Source organism: Podarcis vaucheri (genome assembly GCF_965113315.1).
Source record: "Podarcis vaucheri genome assembly, chromosome: 3".
NCBI classification, from domain to species: domain Eukaryota; kingdom Metazoa; phylum Chordata; class Lepidosauria; order Squamata; family Lacertidae; genus Podarcis; species Podarcis vaucheri.
The window spans coordinates 43100849-43109698 of NC_138761.1; positions in this window are offsets into that span (position 1 = coordinate 43100849).

Genomic DNA, 8850 nt, shown 5'->3' on the forward strand with positions numbered 1-8850 from the left:
TGTTTGAATTATGGCTGTGAAAGCGAGTATGAATGACAGTCTGTCTCAGTGCATTAGACACTGGTATATTATTGCTACCACAGCACAAAATCTCATCAGGAATAACGAGGGAAACCTCACCAATCTAAGAAATGAAAGGCCCCCCCTCCCCATTTTGGCAACTGTCTGATTGTTTGGATAGAATGAATTAACCTGGTAGTTTTTGACCAGATTGTTCCTAATGATTCTAATGTGAAGAGATCATTGTTGACGTCTCCTCATCTTCAGGTACACCTCTTCCTGCTGGACATGTAAGAATTGCTTGGATGTTGTTTAGCAGAATTCAAGGTAGATAGTGTAATCTGTGGATGGGGAACCCTTACCCCTCCAGATCATAGAATCATAGAATTGTAGTATTGGCAGGGACCATGATGGTCATCTATTCCAACCCCCTGCAATGCAGGAATCTTTTTACCCAATGTAAATCTCAAACCTACAACCCTGAGATTAAGAGTGGACCATAGGTTTCCTGGGTCTGGTACAATCCAAGTTATGGATGTCCCTACTAAGTAGCTGTACACAACAGTCTCAGATAAACAACATAAATGAGCAACAATATACTATTCTGTATTTGTGTGACAATAATCAGCAAAAAATGCTATGCACCATATTTCTGGAATAATGCAATCTCTCTGGAAAACACTATACTGGAGCCTTTCCACTAGGCAGTATTCTGTATGCATTCCATGGCCTTGACTTAAAGCAGTCATGTTTGCTGTAATAAAAGAAGAGCATCTGAAAAGGCCACTGTTGGCACCATCTCTCCTCAGCTGAGAGAAGCATTTTCTAAAGTAGGTAGGTTAAATGGGGTCGCAGAAGGAGAATGCTTTGCAATGGGAGAATAAATCATTGTATTCAAAGGCGCTGAATAAATGGGGGATGTGCCGAAGGAAAGAAATAAAATACATGGTCCATCCAATAATTTATACTGCATGGTTGTACCAAAATCAGGAAGCATGGAAAATGCAGCTAGGATTAGAATAGCTGTGATTGATGAGTTGTTTGCCATAACTGTCATTTGTGGTCCAATAATTTAGGTTTCCTTGTCTTCAGAGCTGCTCTCTTCCATCATCTTGCATTTCTCCCCTGACTTTCCAAGCCAACAAAACATCTTCACTGCAAAGTCATTGTAGGATTAAACTCAGTATCCCAGTATGCTAGATTTGTGTTAAATCTCTTTATTATATAAATTTCCACACAACTAGAATGTGTACCATTCCTTAAAACCTTTCACTTCGCAGATCCTGAGGAAAAAAAAGATATTTATTAGTTCAGCACGTTCCTCCAAATTTTAAGTGTTCCTTTGACTCGAAGATGAATCAAAACTCCCTGTGCTGAATCCAGAAATGTCCACATGTTTCTCAGAATTTGGATCAATCTCCATGACATTTTTAGGAAAGAAACACAGGTAGCATGCCACCATCCCTTTGCAGTTGAGATAGATAGGTAGTGGCTCTGCTGACATATACATGCTTCAACACTACGCAAGAATGAAACACTGAAACTCAGTTTTTCAATAATTGCCATTTCATGTGTCAGTTTGGGTGGGACAAAGAGATCTCAAAGACAAGGTTCAGCCACGATTTGGATACTTTAGAAGTTGAAGTGTCAAAAGTAGCTTATTTCTGGAGCACCTATTGCAATGATGCTTCACACCTCACAATAGCAATGTTCCCCACACAGGACAATCTTCTCACTGTCCCTTTTTGAAGCAAACAGGCTTGTACCTTTGGCATGCTCCCCACCTAGAGGACAGCCCACCCTATTTGCTAAATCTCAGTGGAGCGCACCACTTACCTGGAATCGGAAGGTTCAAGCAGCAGCAACTTCCTCAAATTATTAGCCCAATGACTGACACAAGTCTCACCAACCGTTATCGTTTGCACGTGCCACATTCCCGTTTCCACAGCAACACATACGCAACAGAAAACAATTTCATAGCACATAAGGCAGCATTATTGTAGCAATTGAGGACTTAATGTAGTGGTGGCTTTCTCATTTTCGACATAAGTACCTCTTTAAGAATAAATGGAAGCCGGGGATATGGTGTGTGTCTGTCGGCGGAAAGACATCAAGAGGCTGTGTTCGTTGTGGTGTGTGATCCATTAGAACAAAAGAGCAGTGGCCCTTAGTATGCAGTTTTTAGAATCAACCCCCCCCCCGAGTGGCACGAGTCTGTTAGCAGCACCAGATGTCCCTCCCAGGCATTTTACATTTGGTTTGTGTATCCTGATTCTTATTAATTAAAACAGCACTGCATTTAAGTTTCTCTATCTTTAATAGTTGCCTAGAAAGGGGGATTTTCAGCAGCTAAAGCTATTCTCAACCCAGCACAACAAGCTGCCGACCAGCATTCTCTAGGAACTTCCTTATCCATGGCTGCAACATCATGTGACACAGCACCACATTTCTTGCTCCTAATCACATCAATTTCAACAGAATCAGTTCACTCATTTATTGAGCTACCAGTAATCAGACATGGTGATATATAGAGAGCGAGAGGAAGAGAAAGAGGGAGAGCGCTTTTAGTTTCATTCAAATTGTGGCTTATGTGACATGTCTTTCAATAGGAACTTAAGTGTACCCAATTTTCTTGAGATTGCATTAAAGATTTATCTATCAGGGATCAGAATTCTAGCCAAGTGCACATCTACAGATCTCTTTTTAAAGACTTTGGGTGACACTTTAATCTGAGTCTTCTGTCGCAAGCCTTCTCTTTACAGTGGACATCATGTATGAGGTGGACAGAAGGGTGGATCTCTATTTTCACGTGATCTCTTTTCTCACCTAGGCAGCTGCAAACATCAGCATTTCTTGCACCTCCCTATAGGCATGACATGGTAAATGTCAGGAAATCTACAAACGTTGATGATTGCTCGTAATTAAGGCCATTTGGAAATGTCAGGAATTATACTTATTTTTGTGTTATTCTTATTTTTAATTCACCTGTCGGTTCTGCTCGCTGCCTTGAAAGTTTCTATTACCCAAACAGGAAAGAATTTATAGCAATGCACAGTGCAAAATGCATTGTAATCCAAAGGGGATTGTGGAATCTCTCTGTAGCCAGGAACCCCCTGATTTGAGTCTCGCACTACAAGATGCTCCCAATGGTCTGACGATCTTGGGAAATGGCCTGTGATGGAGGACAAGTATATCCCCTGGTGGATGTAGTTGCACAAATCTAAGGGGGATTTTGAAACCTCCCCACGGTTACGAAGTTAAAGTAACCAGTCGTTACCATTTACCCATTAAATAATCCCACACCACCAGCTCCTCCAAGCAGGTCTCAGATGCTTGGGACTATTAAACTACTGGGGGACACCAGGTTAGGGAAGTCTATACCAGATGGTATATAGAAAGCCAGTGGGGGGGCAGTGGGGGGGGGAAGAAGATTAAGATGATCGGCTGTCATTTGAACCAGAGCTGCATGTATAAAATAAGGTCTAATGCTTTTATCTTGAGCCTCAACAGTGTACAGAGAAGGAAGGACCTTTATTTGGGAAAGTAATTAGTAGCTGTGGATACGTGGGGGCGGGGGCATTTTAGCAGTCTATTTCATTTTTTGGTTACAATTTATCTTTTAGTGTGATGCTGATGAGACTGAACTCCGTGAAAGCTACTCCACAGTCTCAGGGATGGGAGATATAAATTCGAATTAATGAACAGATACATAACAATAGCAAGGAGCTTGTTAGCAACTTCTGCATGTTTGCTCATTAGCAGCACATGAGCTGAACATCCCCCCCCGCCTCCCACCCTAGCGATCTTGATTCACTGCTAGGAAGTTGAATTCCCCATCAGGATTAGTTTGTGTGTCAGTTAAATCAGCCTGACATCAGGCACTTATTTCATTTTACATCATTGGTTTTACAACACATGTGGGAGCTATTCTCAGTTGCTTTGGCATGGCTCACAAGCTTCCACGTCAGCCTTTAAAGCCTTGACTACATTTTTGGGTTGTTATTTGCACTAAGTAAGTAAGAACAAATACATTGCTCAATAGTATATCTGCAATTACCTTTGGAAAATTACAACACTCGTTAAATGTGTTTGGGGAAAGGCCATAGCTCAGTGGCTGAGCACCTGCTTTGGACTCAGAAGGTCCCAGGTTTTGTCTTGGAGTGGAGACGTACGAGGTTGAGCAGATCCCCGTCACTCCTTGAGTGAAAGTACACAACATCTTCAGTTGAGCTGAAGGCATATGAGAGCACCAGGGAGAAGAATAAGCCAAAGAGAGTTGGGGTGAGAACCGCTCTTTATAGGGAAGGCGGATAACAGGTGGCTCTCAAAGTGAACCATTCACAGTGGGATCAGGTGTTAAACAGGGTTGTGTTATTGCCCCAACTCTATTCATTATTTTCATTGCCATGATCCTACACTTTGTCAAAGGGAAACTCCCCATTGGGGTAGAAATCATTTATCAAACAGATGGAAAGCGCTTCAATCTGAGCAGGCTGAAAGCAAAGAGTAAGGTTACTGTAACTTCCACCATAGAGCTTCAGTATGCTGATGACAACGTAGTGTGTGCATGCTTAGAGGATGACCTCCAAACCATCCTAAATATCTTCACAGAAGCTTATGAAAAGCTTGGCCTGTTGCTCAACAGCCAAAAAACCAAAGTGCAGCACCACAAATCCAACTCAATGGTGTAACGTTGGAAAATGTTGATGACTTCTCCTACCTAGGCAGTTATCTTTCTACACGGGTCAACATTGATGCCATTGCCTGAACTCTGCGAGTGCAGCTTTCTCCCAATTGAAGTGCTGTGTGTTTGAGGACAAGGACATTCGCAGGGAAACCAAAATGCTTGTTTACAAAGCTATTGTACTATCAACCTTACTATATGCTTGTGAAACATGGACCACTTACAAATGCCATCTCCAGCTTCTTGAAAGATTCCATCAACGGTATCTCCGAAAAATCTTACACATCACTTGGGAAGACAGGCGAACTAATATCAGTGTATTGGATGAAGCAAAGATCACCAGTGTTGAAGCAATGATTCTTCAACATCAACTTTGTTGGACTGGTCATGTTGTTTGGATGCCTGATTATCATCTTCCAAAGCAACTACTCTATTCCAAACTTAAAAATGGAAAACGTAATGCTGGTGGTCAAAAAAAGAGGTTTAAAGACTGTCTCAAGACAAATCTAAAAAAATATAGTATAAACACCGACAACTGGGAAACACTGGCCTGCGAGCACTCGAGTTGGAGAACAGCCTTTACCAAAGGTGTCATGGTCTTTGAAAACACTCGAACTCAGAACACAAGGGAGAAACGTGCTAAGAGGAAGGCATGCTTGGCAAATCCACACTGTGATCAACTCCCACCCGGGAACCAATGTCCCCACTGTGGAAGGACGTGTGGATCCAGAATTGGCCTCCACCGTCACTTATGGACTCATTGTTAAAACCGTGTTTATGGAAGACAATCTTACTCAGCTATGAGTGATCGCCAAAGAGAGATAGCGAAGGCATCTGAAGATGACCTGTCATACTGGACAGTGCTACACATGTTCTCGTGGAAGGGCACAATCAACTTGTAAAGATTAGGCGGGCAGCCTATGAGCAGTGTGAAGAGTCCCTTTGGGCTGACAAAGTCAAAGGCCTTCATCACCAATGAAGGTGATGTACAAGGGGTGTCTCTGCTTTCGGTATTTCTCCTGCACCTGACACAGTGAGAAAATCATGTTGACTGTGGACCTCAGAGCCCTAAAGCAGGATCTCAGTATTTATTCAATGCTGCAACACTATTTTCAGTTGTCACTTTGACTGTTCATTCATTTATTCATTCATATTTTTGATCTTGCCTATTACTCAAAAATTCAAAAATGCTCAAAAATTTCTTCCTAACAGGAATAAACTAGATCTCCTAGTTTAGTATTAAAGAATCTCATTAGATGAGAACATACAGTCACATTACATTCATGCCAACAAAAAAAGGAAATAGCGTTGATGCGGGGGAGACAAAGGCTGTCCTCCTATGCATACCATTATTATCAAAACTGACAACACAGGACATCTGTTCTGGGGTGGTCAGAGATACTTGCATGCAGAACTGTAGGCAATGCCGGCCATGCATGAGAATCTCTGGACCAGTCATGGTGCATGAGACAGCATTCTGCTGTTGCATGGTCCTCCGGCCCTCAGCCGTGTAGCTGCTTGCCAGGATCAGCATGAGACAGAGTAGGGAAGTGTGTAGTTGCTGAGTGTACCCCCACTTTGCATATCGCATCCATCCATCCATCCATCCATCCATCCATCCATCCATCTATTCTGGACCAGGCTAATGACCAACTAGTCCAGTATCTGATTCTCACAGTGGCCTCCAAGACGCCTATCTCTATCTATCTATCATCTATCTATCTATCTATCTATCTATCTATCTATCTATCTATCTATCATCTATCTATCTATCTATCTATCTATCTATCTATCTATCTATCTCTCTATCTCTCTATCTCTCTATCTCTATCTCTATCTCTATCTATCTATCATCTATCTATCTATCTATCATCTATCTATCTATCTATCTATCTATCTATCTATCTATCTATCTATCATCTATCTATCTATCTATCTATCTATCATCTATCTATATATCTATCATCTATCTATCTATCTATCTATCTATCTATCTATCTATCTATCATCTCTATCTATCATCTATCTATCACTACTTGAAACCATTTTAATTTTGAATCCTTAGCTAAGGGAAAGCAAAAGACACAAGAGTGCTGTAATTTCTATCTGAATCTATTGAATTAGCCCAGCACTTTTGCAGCTGAGTCATAGTCCCCTTGATGATACTCATTGGTCATGTCAATTAGAGTCTAGCTCTTCTGATTTATGTCTGTCTTAGTCTCTCTTTCAGCAAAGAGGATACCATTTGTGGCATTTTCAGATAGTCATTTGTGTAGACAAATGAGAATGTTCCTGCTTTGAAAGTCTTGGCTTTGAAGTCACACTCAGCCAGCCCACTCAGCAATTCCTGTGCCACCAAAGGAATGTTGATTGATTTTTTTTTTTTGCACTGTTAAGAGATGAAATAATTGACAGACCAGCATTCAAAACAACACAAGCAAAATAAAAAGGAGATCCTGATTTGCTGAGAATGGGAAAAATAGCAAACATAGCAAACAAGTTACACAATGGAAGTGTTTAGGATCAGAGAATTCTATTTGATGGGAACTTACAAACACACAAAACTAAACCCAGGAGAAGGGGAATGATGATGATCATGCAGAGGGAAAGGGCTGCGATCCTATGCTGCTACATTACACAGCATAAATTCCATTATGCTGAGTGGAACATACAGTGGTAACTCAGGTTAAGTACTTAATTTGTTCCGGAGGTCTGTTCTTAACCTGAAACTGTTCTTAACCTGAAGCACCACTTTAGCTAATGGGTCCTCCTGCTGCCGCCGTGGTGCCAGAGTATGATTTCTGTTCTCATCCTGAAGCAAAGTTCTTAACCTGAGGTAATATTTCTGGGTTAACGGAGTCTGTAACCTGAAGCGTATGTAACCTGAAGCATATGTAACCTGAGGTACCACTGTATTCATGATTAGGATGCCCAGTAGCTATCCTTGATCGTATGAGAGGCTGCCTCATCACTTTCTACTTAGGCTGGTTCAGACATGCACATGCATGAATTCTCATCAGTTGATTCCTCCACTATGGACGGTTCTCATCAGCAGTGCAAGCCCTGCCATCAGGCAGAGTGGGGCAGTAACAGCAGACAGAAACTTTTGGAGAAAATTCTTATAGCAAGAGGAATAGGATGGCAGATGCCATTAAGATATTCTGCTTCAGATTACTGGTGCTGCTAAGTTTGCAATTTCCTATTTCAGTATGCAAGTCTTGCATTACTTGTCTTCAATCTGAGATGAACATAATGATGCCATGTGTTTTCTGCAAATAATTCCCGTCTTCCCACTTCCTTGGCTTGGCAGTGGCAGCAGCAAAAGGAGAAAAAGCAGGAAGGATTTAGCTCCCTGGTGCCCAGTGGAATGTTGCTACAGCAACATCCTAGGTGTCTGGGACCCTAGGAAATGTACATCTTCTGGAGTTCCCAGGACTCCTGGTGCCAACAGCTCTAGAATATATAGTTTCCAAAGGCTTGGCATTTATACAAACTATACAAACAATATTTCTCAGGGTTCCTGATCCCAATGCTGAAGCAACATCTCAGCATGAAAGAATGTGAGAAGCAGTGTGGCATTAGTGGGGAGATCTATATTCAAGTCAGTCACAAAACTCTCTGGGTGACCTTGGGCCAGTCACTGTCTCTAAGCCAAACCTTAATTTGCAGGGCTATGTGGGTTAAACCACAGAGCCTAGGAATTGTCGATCAGAAGGTTGGCGGTTTGAATCCCCACAACAGGGTGAGCTCCTGTTGCTCGGTCCCTGTTCCTGCCAACCTAGCAGTTCAAAAGCACATCAAAGTGCAAGTAGATACATAGGTACTGCTCCGGCGGGAAGGTAAATGGCGTTTCCGTGCGCTGCTCTGGTTCGCCAGAAGTGGCTTAGTCATGCTGGCCACATGACCCGGAAGCTGTACGCCGGCTCCCTCAGCCGATAAAGCGAGATGAGCGCCGCAACCCCAGAGTCGGTCACGACTGGACCTAACGGTCAGGGGTCTTTTAGGGAGAATAATGTGTAGGAGGGAGAGCCATGCATGCTGCTTTGAGCTCATTGGAGAAAAGGCAGAATATGAATGTATAAATAATGTACAAATAATGAACCAATCATTCTAGCCAGGACCAGGGAGGAAGACAGGAAAGTGAGATCTTCCTACTACTGCAACCA